The sequence below is a fragment of the Phocoena phocoena genome, chromosome 3 (assembly GCF_963924675.1).
Source record: "Phocoena phocoena chromosome 3, mPhoPho1.1, whole genome shotgun sequence".
Taxonomy (NCBI): Eukaryota; Metazoa; Chordata; class Mammalia; order Artiodactyla; family Phocoenidae; genus Phocoena; species Phocoena phocoena.
In genome coordinates this window covers 85,747,854-85,754,946 of record NC_089221.1, presented here as the reverse complement: position 1 = coordinate 85,754,946, position 7,093 = coordinate 85,747,854, and the positions used below count along the sequence as shown (strand labels likewise).

The 7,093-nt window shown below is 31.3% G+C and overlaps 1 non-coding gene across 1 annotated transcript; it reads right to left on the bottom strand.

Moving 5' to 3' along the window:
* Nucleotides 1-3,515: 3,515 nt before the first annotated feature.
* LOC136121740 (U6 spliceosomal RNA) lies at nucleotides 3,516-3,622 on the bottom strand. Its single transcript, XR_010655761.1, has one exon. It is a non-coding gene; the product is annotated as a U6 spliceosomal RNA (small nuclear RNA).
* Between the last annotated feature and the right edge of the window lie 3,471 nt (nucleotides 3,623-7,093).

Here is a 7,093-nt window from a genome sequence, read left to right as displayed (position 1 = left end):
CTTCTTTATCCTCAGACCATCATTGATGAAGATATGTCAGACATCTTATTGGGATCTGACATTTTGTGGTTGTGGATTGAAGGTTCTCCCTTTTATTTACTGGGTAAGAGCACATAGATGCTTGAAAAACTTTCAATTGGCTCTTTACCACAGTTCCATGTAATTTATCTAACATACAAAGGCCAAAAGTCAACTATTTTGTCTGTAGTCTACCTAAAATTGCCACACTGACTAGAACTTCCAGGCATTCCCCTTGGATTTTCCTTCAACTGTCAAAATTTGACCGACCCAGACCAGCTATCTTCACATATAACCCATTCTTTACCACTTTCCAAGTGTCATGGTCCCTTACATCTCCTTGTGAATCATAAGATTTCCTCATCTTCCTCTTTTGTCTCAGAAATTTTCAAACCTCTAACACTAACAATTATGTTGCTTTCTTTTCTCTAGGGTATGGAGAGGGATAGGAGAACTTCAGGCCTCAAAGATGGATCAGGAAAGGAGATCCACCACAGTGATGTGGATGTAGGAACATCCTTGTCTTCTTTCTTGATACTGGGTAAAACAAACAAATAAAACTTAAAAACTAATATTTTTTGTCATTAAGTTACAAATGTCAACATTCACAAAATATTTATAGTCTCATTTGGTGGAAGAGTATTATTTCCCTGTCCTTAAATTTCATTTAAAAGTCTTTTTATTTGCCCCTTTCCAATGTTGACAGGGAAAGTAGATGAAACTTGAAGACAAGAACTATATACTTTATTTGATAACTATAACTTTGTCAGATAATGTGTCCTATATAGAATAAATTCTTGTTATTGTTGAAGAAATAATTAAAAGAATGAAGTTTATTTCTAAAGCTAGCTATTTATTTTTTATTTAGATAGGTTTAATATTGTTCCTTTTTATAATTCTAGTTTCAGTTTTTTTCCCTATTTTATTCAAACTTCATAAAATCCATTCATAGCCTCCCTCCATCTTACTCCCATCTCCACAGTGAAAAAATAGAACTTTTAAACTTTATATTTCAATATACACTTAATCTTATTTAACAGTGTCTTTTAAAAGGCTGTCATTTCTCTTATTTCTGATAGACTTTTCTTGTGAATTCATCTGTGTAATGTGTCACACTTTAGAAACCACTTTACACATTCTAATTGGATCTAACACAGCAGCCTTGAGGAAGACAGAATAGTACTATCCTCCTCATCTTACCGTTGCTGAATAAGAGAAGTTAAAAAAAAAAGAAAAAAAAATATATCATAGTTCACAGACTGGGGTGGGAGAGAGAAGTAAGATCTTCTGCCCTATTTTTCAGTGCTATCTCTATTATATCAAGAAGCCACTCAGGAATAATACAGCAAGCTTTTCCAGTACTGCATGGTCAGCAATTATGTAAAAGAAGCCACTCACTTAAGACTACACACTCTAGGGTTTTGTATGAAATTTATATGAAATTCTAGAAAAGGCAAAACCATAGTTTGCTTTCTGGCAGATCAATGATTGTACAGAAGCAAGGGTGGGGGCAGGGATTGACTGCTAAGGAACACAACGGGGCTTTTGTGGTGATGGGAGTGTTCTAAACCTTGACTGTGGTGGTAGTTAAATGACTGTTGCCCCTGGTCTATCGAACTGCACATTTAAAATGAAGGACACTCTTACTTCTGTATTAGTAACATAAATATATAATTTGTTTTTCAAAATTTATTGCTCAGCATGCTTAATCAATTGACGTCTTTTATGTTTTGCCTTTAAATGCCTTGGTAACTGGTTCAGGTTGAGCACGTTGTTAAAAATGCAAAGCCATTTGTTTTTCTCCCATCTGACCTGATACACTAATCAGTAGGGCACTGTTGTGTTATTTAGAACAAGGAATGAGGTCAAATTTCTCCCTAGTGAAGAATAAATAGCAAATGTACTTCAAAAAGTACTTGGCATTTAATGCCTAATCCTTAAGATTACTTAATGTTTAAAAAAAATGGCCAAGACATGGTACTTTATTACAAAACAATTTGACCAACATTTTTTGGTTAATAATTTTTATGTATAGTGAGCCACATGCATTTTAAAATACAAAAGCATGAGCTCATTGGATAGTGGGTTGAAACAATATAAGTAAAAAAGATTTTAAAAGTAGATAAAGTATACAGAAGCTTAGGTTCTTTCTCTTGTTACTTCTCTTAGTCTTGTAAATAGCTTGAAACAATGATTTTTCCCTCACCCATTAATATTTTTTCTGTGATACTAGTGCTGGTACTTCATAAAAATATTATGTAAAAATATAAATATATAAAAGAAAAAAAGTAACATAATGAAACTACATGGATCCAATATCCAGTATTAACCCAATCATTTTTTCTCTAAGTCTATATACCTGATCTCCATCCCACACACCACCCTAGATATTTTTTCAGTCAAATCCTAGATATCACTTATTGCATCCATAGATCCTTTAGTATGTATGTATTTAAGATACTTTAAAACTCATTATTCCTATGTTTTTATTATTCCTAAGGTAATTAATTATAATTCTTTTAATGTTATAAAATACACAATATTCAAATTTCCTCCAATACCTTATAGTATTTTAAATTTACAGTCACTTTGTTTGTATCAGAAAACAAAGTGCATACTGCATTTTATTGGTATAGTTTAAATTGCTTTTAATTTATAAGCTTCCCATCTTTTTTTCTTATAATTTATTCAATAAAGAAAGAGTATTGATTATATAATAATTTTGCACCTTTTAGATTTTGCTTATTGTATTTTTTGTATCACTTAAGATGGTCTGCATACTACTTTATTTCCTATAAAATAAACTTACATTTTAGAAAGCTGATAAATTTTGTTCTATTTTTTGATAATACTACTTAATAGGAGTTGTGAGCTTCCTACTATAACACATCAAGAGGTACATTATGTCTAGTTTTCATTCTTATTGTTTTTATTAAGACTGATCTAACCAGCTAGATTTTCCTTTTTTCTTTACTATCAATATGAACTCAGAATGATACTTATATATATATATATATATTTTTTTTTTTTTTTAGATGTTGGGGGTAGGAGTTTATTAATTAATTAATTTTTGCTGTGTTGAGTCTTCGTTTCTGTGCGAGGGCTTTCTCTAGTTGTGGCAAGGGGGGGCCACTCTTCATCATGGTGCGCGGGCCTCTCACTGTCGCGGCCTCTCTTGTTGTGGAGCACAGGCTCCAGATGTGCAGGCTCAGTAATTGTGGCTCACGGGCCTAGTTGCTCCGCGGCATGTGGGATCCTCCCAGATCAGGGCTCAAACCCGTGTCCCCTGCATTAGCAGGCAGATTCTCAACCACTGCACCATCAGGGAAGCCCACTAATATTTTTACTAAAATTAAAATTACTGAGAAAATTTTAAATTTCCTTGTCTTTTTATTTATCATATTATTTTAATTTTTTCATTTCTATTTTCATGTCTATTTATTTATTTCTATTGTGGTAGAATATACATAACATTTTAATCATTTTTAAGTGTACAGAAAAATATAGAATATTTCATTAATTTTTCATATCATCCTTGCACAGGATCCAAGTTAACCTTCTCTATATCATTCCAATTTTAGTATGTGTGTTGCTGAAGTGACACTTTGCATTTCTTCTTATCTTTAGAGTAAAAGATATTAAGGATGTATCTGAATATCTGGCTTGGTTTATATCACAAATATATTGCATCTTAAAATTCTATTAAGGAATAGATCTTACATCATTTAAACCTTTTTCATTGAAAATAGGTTTCACTGTTTTGTCATTTGTCTATTTGTTGATTATAATGTTTATCAGTCATGTATATTTTTTGGACAAGTTACATAACTAATATTAATTTTATCCTTTATTGATTCTATTTCATTAGTCACATTTAGGACTTTTCCCTTCTTTCAAGTTTATAGGTGCATTCACAAATATTTTTTTCTAATACTTGCAGTGTGAAGTTATCTTCTTGTCTTTTCTTCATATAGCTATGACATTATTCCAACACTATTAATAATACATAATATTTGTGCTCACTGATTTCTGATGCTATATTTATAATATATGAAGTTTTTCTTTGCAAATATATCTATTTTCAGATTTTCTATTCTGGTCCACTCATATTCTGATATCTTACTCTCTTAATTATAGAGGACTCAAATACATTTCATATGGGGTGGGGGTTAGAACACTCTTTTCATGGTTTACTGGTTTCTCTATTCTTTCTTGTCTGTCCTTTCACATAAATGTTATAATTAACTTTTGTAGCTCAAGAAAATAAAAAGATGGTGTTTTTATTGCAATCATATTAACTTTACAAATCAAATATTTTTACTGATATTCACATACACGATTGGTTTTGTAGGTTCCTTTAGAGCAGTTTTTATCAGATTTTGCAACATTATACTCACCTTATAACAAGAATTTGGAAGTTGTCTCCCCCTTTGTTTATGCTTTAAAATAGTTTAAGTAGTATTGGGATTATCTTTAAGTTGTTTAAAGCAATTCATTTGTGAAAGTATTTTGAGCTTAGGTCAATTTTTATCATAATATGTCTTGATTTTGGCTGCTTGTGAAAACTTTCTCTGAGACATGATATTCCCTTGCAAAATGAAGATATAATTCTTAACTTATTTCAGAAAATTAACTTACATTTTTTAATATTTATTTTTTGTCCTTGCTTTTTTTTCATATGTATATATGTATATACAGATAGATACATAGGTAGGTAGGTAGGTAGATAGGTAGATAGATAGATATACATATACATATGAACTACTTTCTCTACTTTTTCTATCACTTTCTTCCTCACCCAGAACTACTGGAGATGAAAGGCCTAAAAATTATGACACTGTTGAAAAAAATTAAAGAAGACATAAAGAAATGAAAAGATAGTCTATGCTCATCAACTGGAAGAATTAACACTGTTAAAATGCCCATATTACTTAAAGCAATCTACAGATTCAATGCAATCCTTGTAAAAATCACAATGATATTTTTCACAGAAATAGAACAAAAAAAAATTCTAAAATTTGTATGGAACCACAAAAGACCCCAAATACCCAAGGCAATTCTGATAAAAAAATAACAAAGCTGGAGGTATCACACTCCCTGATTCAAATTACAGTACAAAGCTATAGTAATCAAAACATCATGGCAGCAGCAGCAAAAGACTGACAGATCAATGGAACAGACTTTAGAGCCCATAAATAAACCCACACATATATAAACAACTAATTTAACACAGAGAAGCCAAGAACATACAATGGAGAAAGGAAAGTCTGTTCAATAAATGGTATTGGGAAAACTCAACAGACACATGGCAAAGAATGAAACTAGACCACTATCTTACACCATACACAAAAATTAACTCAAAATGGATTAAAGACTTGAATGTAAGACATAAAACTTCTAGAAGAAAACATAAGCAGTACATTGTTTGACATCAGTCTTAGCAATATCTTTTTGGTTCTGTTTCCTCAGGCAAGGGAAATAAAAGGAAAAATAAACAAATGGGACTACATCAAACTAAAAAGTTTCTGTACATCAAAGAAAATTATAAACAAATGAAAAGGCAGAACCAGGAGGGGAGGAGGGTGGTAGTGGGAGGAATAGGTAACAGGGGTTAACTGTATATTGAGGGATAGAAACTAGATTTTTGGTGATGAGTATGCTGTAGAGTGTATATACAGAAGTTGAATTATAATGTTGTATATATGAACCTTATATAATGTCATAAACCAATGTACCTCAATAAAACAATTAATTAATTAAAAAAATAAAGAAGCATCAAATGGATCTCATGGATGTGATTGAAAGCAGATCAAACATAGGATAGGGTATATATTGAATTCAGAAATACACCATTAGAAAAGACATGCAAATTAAAACAAAGAGAGAACAAAGAAGACAAGCACAGCAAAACAAAACATAAAGGATACATGGAAGTTGGTCAAAAAAGAGTCCCAGAAGGAGAAGACAGAGAGTTAAGATAGAAAAAAAACTTGAACAACTAATGGCTGATAATTTCCCATATTAGTTGGAAGATATTGCCAGCTAATCCAAGTGGGATAAATATAAGGAAAAACATACCTAGATGTAATATAATCAAATTGTTGAAAATCAAAGATGAAGTGATAATACTAAAAGCAGCTGGGAAAAAAGCTATCTGACACTTGGAAAAATATATATAATTGGTAGTTAAGCTGTTAGTAGAAAATGGAAGTTAGGCAAAGATAGAAAGATATCTAAACTAAATCCAGTTAGTATGGGAGCCTGGCAAATATATTTTGCTGGATAGCTTTCCTCTTGTCCTCTCCCCCATATGGAGTAACTCAAGGAAAGTTCAGGAACCACATGGGAGAACAAAAAGATAAATTATTTGTACTGTGGGAAATAAGAATATTGACAGGTGAAATAGTTGCTTTAGGGACATATTCAGTGTTAGATTTTGGTGATACATCTCAGTGGAGATTTGAAGTAAGAAGGTGGATATGTGAGTTTAGATTACAGAGGAAATTCTTAGAATTCACACAAAATATAATATCTTCTAAGAATAGGATGTAATAAAATATCTCAGATTGAGATAATTGCAAGATTGAAATTAAGAATAGTTTTAAAACTTATAAAATATTTTTTGCCTGATATTTGTACACTAAATTTTATTTTCTAATTTGTGATAAATATTCTAGAATCCAGGAACATGGATTCCATGATTAAATTATAGCATCAAAAAACTGCATACACTGACACTGTCATATTCCCCAAGATTATTCCTATCCTGCCCATGATTAATTTTACTGAACTGTATAAATTTGAGAAAGCAAATCTAACCTAATTAAGTTATTAAAAAAATCATGTATATCACGTATAGTTTTATTGATAATATTATTTTCTAGATCACCCACTATTCTATTTCATCAGCTCTCTTAGGATAAATTTCCCTTGTGATCAAAGTGCAAATTTCTGTGTTCTCCTTTAGTAATTTGTTGCCTTAAATTTTACAAACTCTGAATCAAGTGACAATGTTTTCTCATTAGGTTTAGAAGTAAATATGTTGCCTATCTCTTGCAGGCAGACTGGACGTCTC